Source organism: Schistocerca piceifrons, chromosome 3 (assembly GCF_021461385.2).
Source record: "Schistocerca piceifrons isolate TAMUIC-IGC-003096 chromosome 3, iqSchPice1.1, whole genome shotgun sequence".
In the NCBI taxonomy this organism is placed as follows: domain Eukaryota; kingdom Metazoa; phylum Arthropoda; class Insecta; order Orthoptera; family Acrididae; genus Schistocerca; species Schistocerca piceifrons.
Window position 1 is genome coordinate 459,438,737 of NC_060140.1, and position 20,843 is coordinate 459,459,579.

The following is a 20,843-nucleotide window of genomic DNA, read 5'->3' on the forward strand; positions in this document are numbered from 1 at the left end:
TTAAAATACAAACGCAGTTAATTTTTTTTCGTTTTAATAGAAAATTGGCAAAATGAATACCCGGGCAACGCTGGGTCTCTCAGCTAGTGTAATATGAGAGAAACCACTACATACGCCTGCTTGAGAAAATATAATATTTACTTTCGGAATTTGGGGTTTGACCACAGTAAGAACTGGAGTCTGGTTATAGAAAGGGAGACTAAATTCTTTGGGATTTGGTATTACAGTTGTATCCAGTAGATCAAATGGCCTGATAAGGTCACGAATGACAAAGATCTTAAAAGAGTGGGACAAGAGTTTAAGGGACTCTATAGTAAAAAGAAGCTCCAATCATTCGTCCCCTTTTGAGACTCGAGGCGCTCTTACAAACAATACTAGAGGGAAACGCCAACGGAAAAAGAACTGGAGAAAGAGCACAACTGAAATACTTCAAATTATGAAAGATGTCGAGAATGGAATTTTTACTGCGAGGCGGAGTGCGCGCTGATTTGAGACTGGGCAGCTCAGTCAATACAGTATTTGTCCGCGTGAGGCAAAGATCATGGGCTCGAATTTCGGCCCGGAGCACTGTTTTAACCTGCCATAAAGTTATAAACTGTGTTGGACTGTAGCTCCCACATAGAAATGAAGAAGGAGGCAACAAAGACGTGAAGACTGGTGATAAGACAGCTGCCAACCAGTATTCAGATTGAGGACTAAAGGTGGAGGGACTTGTTAAAAATGATTGAGTTTTCAAAGCAAGGGAGGAAGGCAGATAGAGGTTTAAGATACTGTCGACGAAATAGTTACAGATGGAGTACTTGTTTTGCAAGGAAACCATATCCGCGTCCAGTGAGCCAGCCACTCTGCCAACTCGCTCGGTAAATTTTCGAAATAGATGATGTGATAGCCGCATGGTGTCGAGCCTATTGCAAATAGCAAAGAATAGGAAGACAAACAGACCACTCAGATAGCACCTTCTCTAATCCTGTCTTAATCTTCCTAGATTTCCTCGATCTGCTAAGAGGACCCCTTCAACCTTTTTATTTGTTTCCTTTGTTTGTTTACACTAAATTCAAGGTTGATTTGGCTTATTATTATACCAATATCGAGGCATGTAGAGAATAACAACTAGTTCATTTGGACAAAGGTTTAGCTTAGGTGTAGTAGCTGCCACATAATTTACAAAATGTGGTGCACTCAGCTGGTTTTAATGTCAGAACAGTAAGCCGAATTTTCGGATGATGAACGGAGTCAGTTTTTCTTTCTCGGAACTCTGCCAAAGCTTCGAGTAGATGGCAAGTTCCATGTAAAGAAAAATTCGTGATCGCAGTGCTATTTAGATACCACTGGGCCATATCAACATCACTGAGGCAGTTCGTTAACGGATCGGAGGAAGATGAGGCAATACAACCATCACTAGGATCATGGAAATTTATACAAGGGAGGTGAATTAAAGGTTATCTTCCAGACGGCATCGAGATCATTGTCGACATAATTCAATTGGAGAGGAACGGGACAAATGAGACTGCCAGAGCCAATGAAGGTACAATTTCTACACACTTCTGAAGTGAATACAAAATCTGGGTAGCTGGATTGTGATCTGACTGAAATTTGGGAATCTGTATCCACATTAACAGGCACCTATGCGCGAGCTAGGTGAGGGGAGGAGGGGGGGGGGCGTAACGCAGTATGACTGAATATTAAAGTTGACTTTCTCAAACTACGGAAACGTGTTTTAAGCAGCAACCATTGAGTTATGGTGATAAGTTACAGGTCCGCACACGCGGGTATTGAAATCGATTACCGGAGAAGACGTTTCGTGCGGTTTATCATTGCACTACCTCGCGCATTCTTTTCTTGTAAAAGCATGCTTCGTTGCCCACTAGTATTTGACATAAGCAGTGTGCTGTACATGGTATCTTGTTGTATAAATTACACTACAAACAGAATAAAACAGAAAACTTCTGGAAGGCACAAAATGTTGGCGTTCGCCTTAATGAAAGTAGACAGATACGATTAAGTAGCTAAGAAGCCTTTGCCGGCCAGTTTATTAGTGACTTTAAACGGGAAAAACCAACAGAATTTTTTTATGAATAAGATAACAGACAGCTATTGTAGATAGTACTGTTACTGTGGGTAATATTACAATCTACGGCCTCGTCGTTATTGAATAAATGGAATGTATCGATACCAAGTCGTATAAGAACAGTGAAGAAATCGGCAGACAATTTCTCGAAGTCATCACACAAGCAGATGACGAATGAACACAGCGGAAAATTTAGATCAAGGTAGCTTGGAGGGAGCTTGAACTAAAATAGCTTGGAGTAACCATACGGTATCTTAATCTCTGAGCCACCTCGGTCAGTTAAAATAGGCATATGAATAAAAAATGAAAATGATCACAAGCACCAGAAATAACACGCACAAATGCGAAGAAAACACTGTTAAAGCCTTCTTTAACTGTCTGGTTGACTGAAACACAAGCGTAACTCGAATCCAATAAATTCAGTTTGAGGCTGTCCTGCAAAGAGTCGTGATTTTAACATCATTACTGATGTCTTCATCTAGTGCTTATTAATAAAATACTTAGTGGTGTGTAGCTTTGCGCTAGATATAAGGGAAAGTCAGACGTTGCGAAAGTGTGCATTCGAAATGAGATCTGCTGAAGACTATTCCAGAGCGAGCCAACTTGCGCACAGCTTGTAATGTGCATTCGCCTCACTCACAGAAACGACGCCACGGCTTCGGTGAACTGCTCGTCTTGCCCTTACCTTTTCTGGCTGTTAGTGCACATCAATACTGTCCTAGATCTCCTTTAATGTTCATGTTACATGTCACAGCAGTTCTTAATCATGTGCATAATTTATTTTATTTCTTATGAAATTATTTTTTTTTCTCTGTCTTGCTCCGACTTGTTTAGAATTGTGTTTTGATTGTTTCGTGGAACAGGGTGTGTCTTGCAAGCTAATCGATAAGATTGCTTTTGAACACATGCGGTTTGGTTTATTCACAAAAGGATCTTCAATAGTTATTCATACAGTGATCGTTGGGGATATTCTCAAAAATCAGGGAAATGCGGATAGTAGATAAAAACTAAGCAACTAGATTCCGAGGGACAACCTGCTGAACAGTCCATACACTGTAGTAGCCCTTTGTGTTAATCTCGATACTACAGAATCCTAGACTCCATGCATGAGATGTGGCCAGTTATATGCTCATAGTTTAATTAGACTCAAAAATATTTTCTTTGTTTTATATGTTAATGTAACGGAAGAGAGGCATTTGGCAATACATCATTACATATCACATACTTAGTACTACGCCCCCACTATTTATGAGTTCGTATACGGATTTTAGACCAATAACACTCTCTATTTGGAAATAGCTCACAAGAAAAGGAAAAAAAAAAGAATAGCGTCCTAAAGTATCCTACTAGCATTAGAGACCAACAGGGTTCGTAAATTAATTACGTAGAAATTCCTGCTAACGGCTTCTTTTAAATTATCTCTACAATCGAATCGAAAACGAAGTCTAATTGCACTTTCCTGGAAGATTTTTGATTTCTAATTGAACTGCTGTCCTTCCATGAATCATTTACTTCATCAAACGGAGTTCATGCAGCGCCGTAATATTTAATGAAATTAACAGTAAAATAACCAGTTTCTCTGAAATGGTGGCATCAAGGGTTATCTCCAGAGCGGGTCATAAACGGTCGTTATTATGTTGTTTGAAGATGAGGACTTGTATTCGGCGCAGTACCCTTATGTATGTACATGTTGTTTATTTTAAATCTGACATGCTGATAACCAGTGATTTCATGATCTTCACATGCATATTCGTGATGTGACAAGATACATAGCACAGATGGAGGAGATTATGCGGATTAGTAGATCATAAGATCCGAAATGGTAACGTAATCTCACCGAAACTAGTTACCGAAATTAGTGGTTTATTAGCGATCTTGACTTTCTGAAGTTTTGCTCCTTAGTCAACTACATTGCAGATCACCTCCATTCTGGCACAACGTTAGGAATATATACCAATGGAACTAACTTATAAAGAAAAACATTACTATTTGATCTAGCTCTGCACACATACTTTCGCATTAACGCAATACATGTAGCGTAACAAATACCTTCCCTTGTAAATACATATTTTCATTAAGAAGAGGTTCTAGTTTCTTTCTTGCAATGTCATTTTAAAATAAAAGTGTATGTGGCTGTAGTTGATTTATATTTTTAAAGTAATGTTAATTTCATACTTATCTCTTTACTTTTTGTATGGGTGCCATACAGCATAGAATCTGCCGCTTCTTCCTTGTCATCACTGAGTTTCAAGTGTAGAAAATGAAATACTTTTGATTTGAAACTGTTTATTAAGTGTATGTTTTGCCTATGACATACTTTTGCAAATAGATACACGCAGTCGATATAACGTTATGAACGAAATGGACTCGAAAGTATGAATACAACCTCTAAAATATTAGCGCAGCGCTGACGTGTTCAAACACGTCACGCTTCTTTCCCTCTCGGGCTCGCGTACCGTGACGCGCTATTTGGATCGGAACAAGTGTAACTAGAGCGAAATCGGCTGACGACTCCTGTAAGTAAGTAACCAGCGTTCGCTTCTGATGAATTGTAATACCACAACGAAACAAGGACCCTGATTTTGATGAGAGTAAAAGTCTATTGGAGGAAACCTTTCTTGCTATAAAACTATTATAGATCTTTTCGTTACCTCATAATTAACGGTTCACAGATCATAAATGTTCCAGGAATGATACATTAACGTTTCACAATTACAGATGTTACAAAAAAAGTACCTTTCTCCGTATGGGGGTGTCAAATACGTAACACAGCTCTTGGAGGGAGGAAGAAGATATGAATGACCAACCTCGTGATAGAGTAACGACTCACACTTTGTACTGGACAGATCATCTTCAAGGTGGCGTTGCGTGAATATTATGGCAAGTTTTTATCACGAGTTCAGTATGCGAACGACGTACCACTTCTGACCACCTACTTCATTTGTAGCGTAGCAACTAACGTACAAAACAGCCTCTTCTGGTGTAACGTTCTTGATGGAAAATTATCTGAGTATTATTTCTTATCTTTTCGATTTTTTTCCTCTTTTGTGACAGAGAGAATTTTCAAAGGTTAATGGCGCATGAGAGAGCCTTGCACCACGGGTTTCCGTTAGTAGTATTTATGGACGAAGAGATTTAAAGGAACCGTTTACCTGCTCGTAGTGTCAGAGCCACTTCCTGTGTGAGATACGCATCCACACTGCATTATCTTCCTCCCCCAACGATATATACAGCTCCCACTCAGAGGTCGGGGCCACCACGGATGTTTTGACTTCCACCATATTCACCCGTACGTAATTTATTGGGCGGCATTCCACGGGATAAGAAAGTATTGAGTCTCTATTAGGTCCTCGGCGTCAGTAACTCAGCCGTGAATGGAAGTGGACGGTGGTCGGCTTGCATTTCACGAATGCAGCAATCCCGCTCCGGCGTTACTTCTGACTTCCAACGGCTCGGATATTATAACGACGATAAATGCGAGAATAAATTTTAGACACTGAATACAATAAAGAGGACAACAATGGGGACATTTATTGCTGCTGATACAGTAATAACAACCTCTATTGTTATTGTAATGTTCACTTACCAATAAATAACTTGAGCATGTAACTACAGATTTACAAGTTGACCTCAGAGCCCATTGTGATGCCGCGCAACGCTCTTATTCCGAACCCCCGTTCCCCCCTTTTCCCTGCTCTTCGTCTCGGAACGAGAGACCGAGTTGACACTGTGTGACAATGGAGTACTTGTCAAAGATAATAACTGGTGTTTGTCCAAAAGCGAGAGCGCAGGTCGAGCAGAGTGTTTAATGAAAGGTGCGAACTGACGGCGCCGGTGCGGCTGTCACTGCGGCAGACGGCAGATCGACAGCTGAAGGCGAAGAGGAAGGGTAAGCAACGAATCCAGATAAGAAAGAAATACTTTTCGGTTAACTGCAGTTTACTCGCCACAGAAAAGACGGTTTTAATAGTGGTTTTAATTCCAAAATAATGCTGCCTAATGTGCAATAGGACTTTATTCACATTGCCTCTCACCGTGGAAGTTTTCACACTTTTAAGAAATCCAGACATTCGCAAATTGTCACCAAGTAGAAATACGTACAGGTGTTTCAAAAGGAGGAGGAAATACGTCATACGGAGATAGTACTGATCATTCTAAAGTGAAAATACGACACAAACATACGCTCTGTTCTCAACGGATTTCGAGTACCAGCTTTTTGTAACGTATGGTCTACTTCGCACACTGAATTTCTCAACTAATTACTGTTTGTGGTGTTGATTATGAGTTAGGAGGCCAAATAGTACAAACAGAAATTACAGTTATTTGGAAGTACCTTAAACAACACAGTAAACATAATCACAAGTTAACAACAGAGCGGTCGCAAACACTAGTTCATCTACATCTAGATCTACATCTACATTTATACTCCGCAAGCCACCCAACTGTGTGTGGCGGAGGGCACATTACGTGCCACTGTCATTACTTTCCTTTCCTGTTCCAGTAGCGTATGGTTCGCGGGAAGAACGACTGCCGGGAAACTTCCGTGCGCGCTCGAATCTCTCTAATTTTACATTCGTGATCTCCTCGGGAGGTATAAGTAGGGGGAAGCAATATATTCGATACCTCATCCAAAAACGCACCCTCTCGAAACCTGGACAGCAAGCTACACCGCGATGCAGAGCGCATCTCTTGCAGAGTCTGCCACTTGAGTTTGCTAAACATCTCCGTAACGCTATCACGCTTACCAATAAACGGTCAGTGAAATTTTTGAACTTTACTAGTGTTTATTTCGTCGTACGAGAATCTGCTGTTTTCAACATTTTTATTTTTTCGTTTTACCTCGGTGCAGGATGCCCTTCGTTGTGTCAGAGTCGTCATTTAACTTAAGGGATGAAAGTCGTGTGCTACATCTGTCTGTGATTCGTGTAAACTTTGTTGTGTACGTTATCGTAAATGAACTGTTTATGCATCGTAGGCGGAGGCGTCCAGCGCATGGCTAAACGAGTGTGAAAAACAGTCTCATTACACCCAATGTCCGGTGTGCCAGACCATCTGTCGTTAATGCGCTGTATGGATTCGCTGCAGGTCTGTCTCACCTCCCGACCACTAAAACTAGGGCTTAGAAGCAGGTAAAAGAATTTTTTGTACGGTAATGGCTTGTATAGTAAATTGACAATAAAGCATAACAGTTATTGAGCTATTAATTTACTGTGACGTGGATCGTCCCTATTCCTAACGGTTTAACATTGCTGTACTTCTGTCTCGTGTAAATGACTCTAGAAATTCTAGATACCAGCAGGGCGACATAATTTTGCAGACGTCTCAAATTTTTTAAAGTTATTCCATGAAATCTCACTACTGAGAGTAGAGAATATGTTTAAACGATGTTTTCTCATCAGAATGGTCCACTGTGTCATCTCTTCAGATATATTCTTCTGAAAAAAATCATGTCTGAATGCAGAGGAAGATCTGTAATAGCAGGTAGGTCAGATATGTTCTTCTGAAGAAAATCATGCCTGAATGCAAAGGAAGATCTGTAATAGTAGGTAGGTCAGAATTTAACGCCCTATTCACGTCGAGATAATTGAAGACGGAACTCCAGTTCAGTTGAGCCAAGACGAGGGAGGGTTTCAGCCATAGCAATAGTAATTTCGCCATCATGTGAAGCGAAAAAAGCTTCGGAATATGCGCACCTGGATGGCTAGACAGGGATTTTGAGTTCAGCGCCTTAACCGCTGCATCTATCGTTTGGTAATCTCTCTCCTTTTCGTTCCAATTACAGGGCAGTACAGCTCAGGCAATTGCGGAATCATTAGAATCGGATTACACGCAAATATTAAGACAACATAAGAATAGGGTTAAAGTTGATGACCCTGTAGGAAGGGAAATTTGTTAATCCTTAGATCTCAACAACCACCGAAAGGTGTTTTGAATTACAAATACGGAGGCAGCAACAGAAGTTAATGCTGATAACAATTCGCGCATGGTTTCAACAACAGATAAAAATACCGCTTGTGGTTCCTGGATAGTTTCATTAGAATGTGGAAGAGTTTCTTAATAAAGCAAGTGTGTCATCGGTATTCCTTGCATGTCAACAATGCCTAAACGGGTTCGTCCTATGTGCAGGACGCAGTGTTTCAAGTGCAAATATTTATCTGGTGTACACATTTACGAAGGACAATGGGTCTTAACAGAAAATTAGAAACGAAGACTGGCACGAATGCGTGTAAGGGTGCAATGGTAAGACTCCTAAAGCTGCAAATTTCTTCCTGTTACGTGAGGAAAGAGAAATTCTATTATTTTTCGTCCATTAGTCGTTCATAAATAAATGAATGTAGATTAGTAAGGTTGTTTTATATTTTATGCGTGATGTATGCTGTTCATGGGAGTGTTGTTACAAGCATAAGTCCGTAGAAGGAAGGAAGAGGAACGGGAAGAAAAAACATTTAAGGTATCCATAAAAAAGACGCACATTAGCGTTAACGGTTTCCGTCACGTGTAAATCACTCGAGGAATTCGTGATACTTGTCGGACGGCATACTTGTCTGTGTGGTTACAAAATCCTTAAAGTTATTCCGTGAACTCTCATTATTTATTATTATGTCACCTTTCAAGCGGCACACAGCCGCCCATCAGAAAGAAAAAGAAGAGAAGAGGTTAGCACGTATAATAGAGACATTTTTGGGCAATGCGTCCTACGCACGGCGCCGCATCGGGACGGCCCCTACGTCTTGGCAATACGTGTGGCAGAGATATGCCTGGACCGCGGGAAATGCCTAGCTTTCTTCCCTCGCTCCTACACTGGACATCCTCTGATTAATGTTTAGACTCAGGCAAAAATTTCTTGTTACGACACCCACAAGTACGTGGCCTGTGGCAGCGAACAAATGTACTGATCCCCAGCGAGTGCGATCGCAATTTGAAATTCAAGCTCCACAGAGATGTGCGTCGCCATACCTCATACGGTCTTGGCATTCTACGCAGTCGCAAACTAAAATGTTTTTAGTGTGGTTCTCTCTAAAGCATTACACACATTTTTGTATACGGTAAAGATTTGATTCCTTAGTTGTTTTTTCTGCTATCAATCACTTTTATGTGTTTTATGTTTGCTTTAACATATTGAAAAGTGTTTCGTGCACGTTCTGCTAATTTTCAGGAGTCTGTAAATACAGAAAATTCTTGCTTAAAAATGAAACGTCTTAAACTTAATTAACTTAGGACTTTTTATTTATTGTTCGCTGCTGGTGCGGCTATTGGGGTACTTTGGGTATTTGGAGGGAGGAGGGAGGCAGTAGTTGGCCAGAAACAGATGTCACAATGGCATCACTGGACATCAGTTTCTGGCCAACCATTGCCCCCGCCCCCTCCGTCCATATACTCTAACAGCCACACATCCCTAGAGAACAATTAACAAAAAGTTTAATTTAGTTTTAAACATTTTATTTTTAAGTAATACTTTTGTGTACGTGTAAACGCCTGAAGATGAGCATAAAATGCACGAAACGCGTTTGAATATACTAAATTAAACATAAAACAAATAAAAGCGACTGGTAGCAGAAAATACAAATAAGTAATTATTCCAAACAATCACAGTTCCTAAACGCAGTCAGTATGGCCACAAGTAATTATGGTAAAGGTTAATTTTTAGAACTGTTATTATTTTACTCGGACTAGTACGTTTTCTTAGGGACATTATGCACTACTTTCGCAGGTGAGGCTGTGTAACTAAAACTATACCATGATCTCTCGTTTTCTCGGCGCGATTGAGTAATAGAGTGTTCTGCCAAGTTGTTGTTTCCGTTTTACGAATAATATTTCGAGGACCAACCCAGCTGTCTTCTTCAGGTGCTACGAGTTTTGCTGTTGTAGTACTCGCTGCCTGGACCCCAACAGCTGCGCTGCTCGTCAAATATTGTGCTAAAACGGAAATAACAACTCGGCAGAACACGCGGAAGCACGCTGTCAGTAAAATATACTGTTATTTCGGTACAAATGGTTCGATCATTTTTCTTTGAGTTTTTCCAATTATTCTCAAGCAAAGCATTGTAATTCGTAGAATACGTATTTCAAAAGTCTAAGAGCAATACAAATGGAAACTATAAAAAAAATGTCGATGTTTCGAATCACACGTTAGTTGAGCGTCTTCTTATTTTTGCTGCCACAGGTGGGTGGAAGCATAGATTTCTCGTGGAGTTGTACATAACCGAGTTTCAGATTCACACTTAATCGACCCTCCATGTTACATTTTACGCATATAAGGGAAAATCTACATCTCATCATTAGTATACAGTAATACTAATTTGTCGACATTCTCCGGACCTTGGCATATATCATCAGCAAAAAATTCATTATCAAATTTTGCTCACCGCGACAACCACACGATAATTTTATCATAATTTTCAACGGGAAGATAAGTGTACTAGAATAGCTCTAAATATTCACGACGTTGTGAGTCTGTTGCTAAGGGCCAGGCCACATACGTGTATCCTTTAATTGTAAAAGACTGTAGATTAAGCGGTTTTTGCAAATAACTGAACAATTAAATTCTCAAACGCAAACGATCTCCTATTTGTGATAAACAACGCATTTCGTTTGACTACAAGATATGACTTACTGTTTATCATCTGACATTCAGTGTAACTGAAAAATATAATATGTTATCTACACTAAATGTACCATGGAAAAAATTCTTTGAAGAATGCTGTCATGGGCTGTTGAAGAATTCCATTTGCATTACGCTTGAGCAAAACAAATTATGTACCCATTTCGAATTAGCGAAATGGTGAGAACTGTAGATGCCAAGAAATCTTCATGATCATCAAACTGAATTTTCCCGTCTGCGTGATAATTTTATCCATTTTTATACGCTCAAAATGTTCCTTCTCGAATCGGGGAATTACTGAATTACTGAATGAGCAATAATGGTTGCCAGTGTGCACGTCAAATGTTGACTTTGGAAGCTTGGTCATGCCGCCCAACAACTCAGCACGTTAGGGATGACGTGTCGTTATTTCCGATAAAATTTGTTCAAATTTCAGTTAATCGGGGGGGGGGGGGGGTGGGGGGGGGGATTTTCTGTTAGCGGATTATTTCTTCATTGATGTGTAACGGGTAGCGTTGCATGAGACTCGGCGCGATGCGCTGCCCAGTCAAGAGACGCTCACGCGAAGCTAGTTCCTCCCTCGGCCGACAGCTGTCGCGGGTGGTTCTGTTAGCTTTGTATGGCTCTAGAAGAATAAAATTGCGACGAGTTTGCATTCTTCGCGTGGGTCGCGCCCCCTGTGTGTTCAACATTGTCGGCTTCACAGGAACGAGTTATGCTAAATAAACGTGCTCGTTAATTTATACTTTATAGTAAAATCGCCAAGCGCATTGTAGAAAGGTCGTATCTAATTAAAAAGTAAATATCGTTCAACAGAATACTATTGCACCTAGTCGAAACTGGATATTCTAGAACGAATTGACTATATTCTTGCCATACAACTTTCTCAGTTGAATTATGACACGCGATTATTTGAAATTTTCGAAACAGTACTCAGGAAAACCACTTTATTTTTTAATTTTTTTTTTAAATGGAAGCGTCTAGCATCCAAGAACCAATATTACCCCTCAATGGGGCCCCATGTAGTCGAACTGTGTAGACTTACTCCACCATCAAAAATATTATTGGCATGGCTAATACCTCAGGACAATTTTAAACAGTGTCTAGAGAGTTTCATTTTTCTTTGGAGTCTATGAAGTGTTTGTAGACAATCTGAAGGGATGAAAGACAGCACAATGCAAACAAAATATTACATCAGTTCTCTGCGTTTTTCATATCATAGAAACTACAGACTTGCTTACACGTTCAGAGTGTCACTGCAAGTCGTATGTATAATCCAAGAATTGTTCAACTACACTAACATCGAATAGCTGTTTTTGATGTGAGCTTGCGGAAAATACGGATGAAATGAGTGTAGCTGTTCAGTGGAAGTAAGAGCGCACTCTGACTCGTATTCGAGAGGACGTCGGTTCAAATCCGCCTGCGGCCATCCTGATTTACGTTTTCTGTAATTCCCCTAAATCGCTTAAGGCAAATGTCGGGATGGTTGCTTTGAAAGGACACGGTCGATTTCTTTCTCCATCCATCCTTAATTCGAGTTTTGCCCTATCTCGAATGCCCTCGATGCTAATGGGACGTTAAATACTATTTTTCCGTCCCTCTTTCCTCTTCAAAAGGATTACATTACCCATTTATGTTTTAATTTAGCAAAACCGAAAGTATGGTTTTGCTTCAAATGAACTGCTAGTGAATTACGTCTACGATCTAAAAAGTCCTATTGAATTTTTGCAGCTATTGTGCTGTGATGATCAACACTAATACCAAACCTAACGTACTTTTAAACGGTTTTTCTCTCCTGGTTTGTAGTTACTGATAATTATAGTTATTGGAAACATTTTTCTTTATTTGTCAAGAATTATGCGTCTAATTTTCAGTAGGCTATCGATTCTCTCCATTCTGTCCCCACATGCTCTTCTCACAAGTCTTCAGCACCGCCAACGCCACATAGTCCAATCTTGGCTTTACCCTACGATTTTTTTAATGGAAGCATCTCCGAAGATAAATGGCAAATAGCACCCAAGAATAATCTTGAAAATAGACTCACATATCTCATGAACAGCTTTCAGGTAGTCTTGGCGAATATCTTTCCTCGACTAGTCTATAAAATACCGCATTTTAAATTTTTACAGTTTTTTTCCTATGATCGTTTCACTTATACACAATTCTGGGCTTTAAATGGCGTTTCTGACACTCTTCGTTGCTTTTATGTCAATGCTGACCTGCAGTTTCTCTGTTTTTCAGGAAGCTATATTCGATGCCTATATTCTTTCTCTTACATTTTATTCCTTTCCAGACTTCTAAATTTTGTATCTCCTATGCCTTACGAGATGACTTGTTTGCACCAGAAAGAAATGTGCAAGACGCCACCCAGTAAAATTGTAGTCTTAAGAACTGTGAATGGCCGCTTCTCTTCGTCATCCTTCTTAACTTCCTGGGCTGCTCATCGGATCTCTTCACGCTTCTAATTTTAGTGCAGCCCAAAATTTTGATGGTTATTTTTTTCAGATCTACTAATCGAAATTCTAGAAGATCTTGGTGTAGTTTCCAATGATATTTTCTTCAACTCCTAGTTCATGAATGTTATTTAATGAATTCCTTTGTCTCTAACAACTTTTTTGCATTAATTTCAATTGTGGCTAGTTGAAATTCCTTTGTAGAGCAGGCAGAGTCTCTGTTGGGAATATTTGCGAAGGGATTTCCAGCTGCAGAATTTGTTATACAACCAGAGGAATTCTTCCGGAATCATTGGTCAGAGGGGAAGGATTAGAGTTATTTTCATTTGTTTGTGGGATGATCTATGCCAGAAGACAATATGAAGATGTTGTGTGTACATATACCATTAATTCTTAAGATAGTGTAAGAGCATCGATGACTTTCTATACATGTATTTAAATTTTTTGATATCTTTCAACCTCCACCCAGTCGGGTGGATCGAGCTGTTCGAGGCTGTACCAATTATAGACTCAAATCTCTCGAGCTAAATATCAGAAGAGCTGATAGTGGGGCAAAAATAATTCGAAATAGAAACATTTGGGAGAGTATTTGTGGTTCCGATAGTATTTATGGTTCCGATATTTACGTTGCAACCAGTAGAAACTTTTCGAAAATCTCGGGCGACAGCGTGGCGTTGGAACTAATTGTATTGTTGGGACAACACGTCCCAGCGAAACATAAGAAGATCTAGTCCATGTTTGTGTATCTCCTGGTGGGTGTAAAAGATTGGAGTCGACGACTTGATCGTTGAGTGAAGTTTCAAACGATTAGCTTTATCCATATAATTGTTTTCTGTAATCATATTAAACTGCGAACTAGTTAGATACCCATGCAACTCAATTTTAACGTAGTTTACGAAAACAGTGTGACAGCGTTACTATACAGTAATTTATTTGGCCAATTAGATGCGATAAGAAAACAGTTCCCCCTTTTCTTACTATGTGCATCGACATTTCAGTATTCAGAAAGTTGCAAGGTGTCGTATGTTCCCTATATCAATTATTAAACGTGGATGGCCTCTCTCATTTTTCTCAGAAGCATTCAGCCGAACATAATTTTCACTGAACTTCTAATCAGCCGTGGAGTCTTGCTGTTAAACTTGTGTCGTTTCCTTGTGTGCACTATTCAGTGTTACTGCGTCACATACTGGCGTTTTTATTCGTAGTTCTTCTACGATCATCAGAAATTGTGACTCTTCGGTTAAACCCCGAACGAAGGAAGTGTTTATGAGGAAATAATTTATTTTTCCTCAAAGTTATTTCCTCCTCCTCATGCAGTGCGGTTAAAATCGAGTGGATCTGTCGTTTTCTGTTTTTATGTCGACTAAAGGTTATGATAAAAGATTGAAGCTTTTCACAGTATATCGCACTGAAGCTGCTGCTTAAACAGTCCAGATATTATATGAGACGTATCAATCGCCTGAAATATATAAAGTAAAATCTTCAAAAACGTTTGGGATAAACAATCACCATGCCCATCGAAACGTTAATTTCTTTCAGTTGTAAAACGACGAGCTGTTGTTTGCGTGTACTCTGATTCCACAATCTCACTGGCTGCTATTCTTGGCGGTTCATACCCGTCAATGTACTGCGAGAAGCCCTAATTTTTATATCTCTTCAAGTAAAAACTTTATCCATTGGGCCACCATTACGTCAATTTAAATTTAGAAGTTTTTTTTCCATAATCGCAGTATCCTTTAAAAAATGGCAGCCGATATTTCACTGTTTGCTGCCTCGTCGTTCACACTTGTAATTAATAAATACGAATTTCTTGGAGGGAGGCCACGTAGGTAGGGAAGCAGTAGCGTCATGCTACGACGCAGAGTCACAGCGAAAGGTAATGTGCAGGAAATGAATAATTTTCTCAGTTGATGTAGACCTTCCACTTTCAAAGGTGGTTACGTCGTTCTTTCTCCACCGTGGGCAGAATGACCTGGGCGTAGCGCGTAAGTTATAACTCCAGTTTGTGCTATGAGCACAAAAGATGATTCCTTTTCTAGAATTCAGCATTATAATTTTAAAAGTAACGTAAACCGTTGGAAATGTCGCTGTTGTAATTATAATTTTTTGTGATACTACAGTGAGAAAAATATTTCTTTACGTTAAAAGAAGCGTATGATTTTAACCAAAGTAATTAATGCACTATTCGCTATGCGACTGAAATTTTTGCCACATGTTTATGTATGCCAGTGAGTTAAATGTGAGTTAGTACCAGGTTTTAGAGGCCGTTAAACGTGTTTTAGCGCAGTTAATTAGCAACACAATGCCTTTAGAATGAGGATTGACTCAGTTTTCGATTACTAGGCTTACGAACTACGTACAGTACGGTACCAGATACGTGCAATTCACGTTCCGTTAGCTTTGAAAAAGTATTTAAAAGATAATTCTATCATAGAGGCGTAGTTGTTGGAGCGATTTGTCGTTGCTGTTGGCATTAGTTCAGCGTAAACGAGAATTACAATTTCGGTTCTTACAATATGCCTCCACTTTTCATCTCATTTGTAAACTACGAAGACAACAAGATAAAAAGAAAGCACAATGTCACTGTTCGTTGATGTAATATATTTTTAGACGATTTTTGTTAAAAAAGAACAGCTAAGTTATGTTTAAGTCAAGTTTTCTGTTGAGATCAGATTCCGTATTATGGAACTGCAGCGCAGATTTCCATGCGTGTGCCATCAGAATGCTGTTGTAGCTTCTTACTATTTTCTCTGTCGTACGTTGTATGATAATGTACCACATGGAGATACCAATCTCTGTCTGGCCACATTTTAATGTCTTCGCTATTTTTATGTTTTCCTTCGAAGAAATCAGTTTCACTTCCCACTGTGTAACCTCTCTGAGGACTTGATGTCCAACGTATTAGGCAAATGAGGGGAAATTTGTCTGCTTATTTATAAAAACAAAATAATTTCATAACTACAGTGGAAACGAACGTAAGACGATAGCAATATCCGTTACATACTGTCAATATGTTTCTGAGGAATAGACTATTGTCATCTAGCGATTCAGAAATACAAAACAGTGAAACATTTCCCAATTATAATTTGTGTAATGCTTTCAAATGAGTGTTAATAATGCGTTAAGTAATTGAAAGGCTTGAGGAAATTACGGCAGGAAGCAATGTATCGTAGCGACTTTGCTTATATGTGCCGTAGTTGCTATGTATGCCGAAATGAGACAACAGGAAACAGCACGAAACTGCATACATTAAAAGTCATTTAATACTGAATACGACTACTGCTAGAAGATCTACAAAAATGTCCCGGAAATGGATTCCGTACGTTAGACGGCTACGCACAGACGAGCAGTGTTATTTAGTTGTGCTATGTTGAGGATGTCTCATTGAAACTGGAATTCTTTCACTTAGAATAAAACGTAACACGCTCATTTTGCATTCGCATGACAGCTTTCGTCACTGGAAATAATTACATGAACTATGCAATAAACAGAATAAAATTCTCATCAGCAAACACATCATGATAATACTGAAGCGGAGGAAGTTATGCACAACATATCTTTTATTCTATTTTTAATACTGGAACATGCGTTATAAAATATTCATTAAATAGTAATACAGAACAAAAACAGGGGGAAAGCCGACTGTAAACTTTTTTAGGTTACGTAACTGCAATAATGTTTTTATCAGTTCTGTAGCTGTTGTTACCTTCCTGAGAGGTCGAGAGCGTCTGTCACTCTGAAGGAAAGCTGTGCTCAAACAATTGTCAGTTTCACTTGTCCTGTTAAGAGAGTCGGTCATCATAGGTAGATTCCAGTAACAATGGCCTTACATACAGAGGATAAATATCAACAGTAAGTTCGTGGCAGTAATTAGTAATGAGTGGAATACAAAAAAAAGAATATTTCTTGTACATGATATTATACAAAAAAATTTTGTTTCTATTCGACAAACTAGACCTCCTGATGAGGTAAGTCGTACCTGCGCCACCCCAAGCCACGCATGGTGTCAACAACCATTATGAGTGCAGTATTTACGTATTTTTGGTTTTGCTATCAGAAGGTTTGACAGCACTGATAAGTTAACAAAAACACCGTGTAATTAATGTAATAAGCCACCAAGTGTAGCTGACGAGCTGACAAGTGATATGCGCCTGAAGGTGTTTGAAACGCATTGTGAATAATGTTAAGTTTAGTCGCTAGAAAGAGAAGAATTTTACTGATTTAGTTGTTTATTTAATCTCTGTGGGACAAGTTAGCAAATACGGTTCCGGCGGCAATTAGACGCATCATGTTTTGTTTATGAGGTGCGAAAACTCAAGATTTACTTAAAAAAGACAGGGAGTGTTGTGGAACGAGGGAGTTGACTTGAAGGCTCCTAGACAGAGAAGCGCGTTTAAAGGCGACCCGACCCGCCGAGCAGCGGCGGCGCCAGCGGCCGAATTCCGAGCACGCTCCTCGCGGACTCTGCTTCCGAGGAGGCGCGCCGCCTCGGCCCTGACTCACGGTGCTGCGAATTCTTGCCAGCAGGACGGCCTGCGGTTTCGGAAGCGTGACTGACGTGCCGCATCGCTCGCAATTCGCGAGACAGCAGTCGGCAAACGTCTGAGTAACGCGGAATTAGGGCAAAGTTGGCTAAGTCGCACATGGTCGTAAATTACAGACAATTTTTAAAAGAAACGATAAATGTCTCCCGGTTGTGTGACCACGCCATAATGTAAAAGGTCTGTCGTTTCGGCCACTACTTCAAATGGTTTACAGAAAGTTGTCGGCATCACACTGACGTGATCCAAGAGTTCTTTCCGAAATTTCACAACGGACGCGGAGGTCTACGCTCCTAAAATTGACAAAAAAATTAATCTATAGTTTTTAAAGTTTGTTATTTAGATATGTAGGTCTTTCACGACTTATTACGCCGGGAAAGCCTACGTAGTTACATGTAGGTCTGTAATTAAATATCCCATCGGCCGACGTCGAAACAGCTGCAACGTATTTAGATAGTTTACTCCGGGTCTGGCAGACACGGCTACTGTTGCAGCATCAAAAATTAGAGCATCAAATTGTTGTAATAATGCCTGATAAATGAAAAACTTGTGTCTGAGTGCAATGGAGGTCTATATAAATTTGAATCAAAACTCGTTCCAAGAAAATTCTAGTCGTATCGTTTTCAACAGTGCCGATGCAATCCCATCTCGCTTACAACACTGTAGAAATTGTAGGACGCTTACTTCTAATTGAAATATTAATGGAGTGCATGATACTGAGATGTTTAAAGCCAAAAACTAATAGAGTCACAACAATAAATGGCCCTTATGGAATTTGGATGACTGTACGAATTTAGAGCGGGATAGTTCTGTAGCCCAAGGATAAGAGCCGAACCACAGTACAGAAATGAAGATTTTTGAGAGGAATGACACGCTGTAGCGGGCTTGACCACTTCCGTGATGATGAAAAAAACAATGTGCTCGAAAATCTTTATCACAAATGAAAAAAAAATACGGAATGGGCGATAAAGAGTTTATATTCGTTTTAATATTTATTTATGTTACAGACACGTTTCGCCTTTTGTATTAAAGTCATCTTCAGCGGATATTTTTGTAAATTGTACACTCTTGTTTTTACTTATGCTAATTGTTGTCTTCGGTCCGAAGACTGGTTGGATGCGACTCCCCATGCTGCTCTGTCCCGTGCAAACGTCTTCGTCCCCGAATACGTACATACATACTGCAACCTACATTCCTCAGAATCCGATTACTGTATTTATCTCTTGGTCTCCCTCCACGCTTTTTACCCTCAACACTTCTCTATAGTACTAAACGATTAATCCTTTGATGTTTCAGAATGTGTCCTATCAACTGATCCCTTCTTCTAGTCAGGTTGTGCCACAAATTTCTTTTTGCCCCCAATTCCGTTCAGTATCTCCTGAGTAGTGACGTGAGCTACCCATCACATCTTCACAATTCTTCCATAACACCACATTTCAAAAGCTTCTATTCTCTTCTTGTCTCAACTATTTATCGTCCCTGTTTCGCTTCCAAACGTCGCTACACTCCATGCAAATACTTTCAGAAAAAATTACCTGACACTTAAATCTACATTCGATGTTAACAGATTTCTCTTCTTCAGTAATGCTTTTCTTGACATTGCCAGTCTACATTTTATATCCTCTCTACTTCGGCCATCATCAGTTATTTTGCTACCCAAATAACAAACCTCATCTACTAGTTTCTCTGTCTCGTTTCCTAATGTGATTCCCTCAGCATCAGTTGATTTAATTCCACTAGCTTCCATTTTTCATGCTGTACCACAGATTTCTTTTTGTCCCCAATTCCGTTCAGTATCTCCCCAGAAGTTACGTGAACTACCCATCACATCTTCACAATTCTTCTATAACACCACATTTCAAAAGTTTCTATTCTCTTCTTGTCTAAACTATTTATCGTCCGTGTTTCACTTCCATACGTCGCTACACCCCATCAAATATTTTCAGGAAAAATACCTGACACTTAAATCTACATTCGATATTAACAAATTTTTCTTCTTCAGTAACGCTTTTCTTGACGTTGTCAGTCTACATTTTATACCCTCTCTACTTCGGTCATCATCAGTTATTTTGCTGCCCAAATAACAAACCTCACCTACTAGTTTCTGTCTGATCTCCTAGTGTGATTCCATCAGCATCAGTTGATTTAATTCCACTAGATTCCATTTTTTATGCTTATAGATTCGGAATATTTCACACCATAATATTTTTATATAGTAAGTATTCACTTTATGAGTATCCCCTGACGATGGCTTCATTGAAAAGAAAGGCGAAACAAGTCTGGAACGTAAATATTATTTTACAACGAGAGAAGTGCGTTTCGTGTTATGAAACAAATATTTAGGGAATTGCTGCGGAGAACGTCCACACCGACAAACTTGTAACAGAATATTGACTGAAAGGACGACCACGGAGGAAGATAGGTAAGATATTAATGCGAGCATGCCACGACAGTACAATACACGTGGAGCTTTGCTTACCTTGTGGTGCTCTCCCGACGGATCGCCCGGGCGTAACACGCGAATCGCCGCCGTCTTGGAGGCCGTAAGTACCTCCGTCAGTTTCAATATCCCACGGACATCAGTCGACCACTGCACTGTGGACTTTCGAGAGTACGCGTGACCCAGTCTTCGCACACGGAACCGTCGACGTATCCTTTATTTGTTTTATTCCCTTCTCGTCCCTAGCTAAACTCGCGCAGAGCACAACAGGTGCCACTAGGTACGTCACACGGGAGGCGGTGGCGCAGAGAGGGAGAGAGAGACAGACTGCCGACGGCCAGGGAGCTCTGGTGCGTGCCTCGCTGGCTGTATCGCGACGTGGGCGTCGGTCGGCAGGTGGCGCGCGCGTGTCGACTCGGCGGGGTTTTGGCGAGGCGCAGCGCGGCGGGTCCCTGCTGGAGCGGGAATGATGCGGCGCAGGCCGCGAGCGGGGCACCCTCTCCAGCTCCAGGCCGCGGGCGCACACCGCGCCGCAGCGCGCCGACTGTGGAGGGGCGGCGCGACGGGCCATTGGCGCGCGGCCCCGCCGGCAGCCGCTATATTAAGAAAGAAGAAGACACCGCGCGAGCGGGGGGCGCGGGGAGGCGGCGGCGGTGGTGGCGGCGGCGGCGGCGGCGGCGGGGGAGGAACAGGAGGAGGAGGAGGTGCTGCTCGCAGAGGAGACACTACTGGCGAGCAG

At 40.5% G+C, this 20,843-nt stretch overlaps 1 protein-coding gene across 1 annotated transcript in view; it reads right to left on the bottom strand.

Moving 5' to 3' along the window:
* LOC124787978 (knirps-related protein-like) overlaps window positions 1-20,578 on the bottom strand; it is a 111,003-nt gene extending 90,425 nt beyond the window's left edge. The window contains exon 1 of the mRNA XM_047254994.1: window positions 20,144-20,578. The gene's annotated coding sequence lies outside the window, so the exon portion shown is untranslated. The remainder of the gene's footprint in view (window positions 1-20,143) is intronic.
* Between the last annotated feature and the right edge of the window lie 265 nt (window positions 20,579-20,843).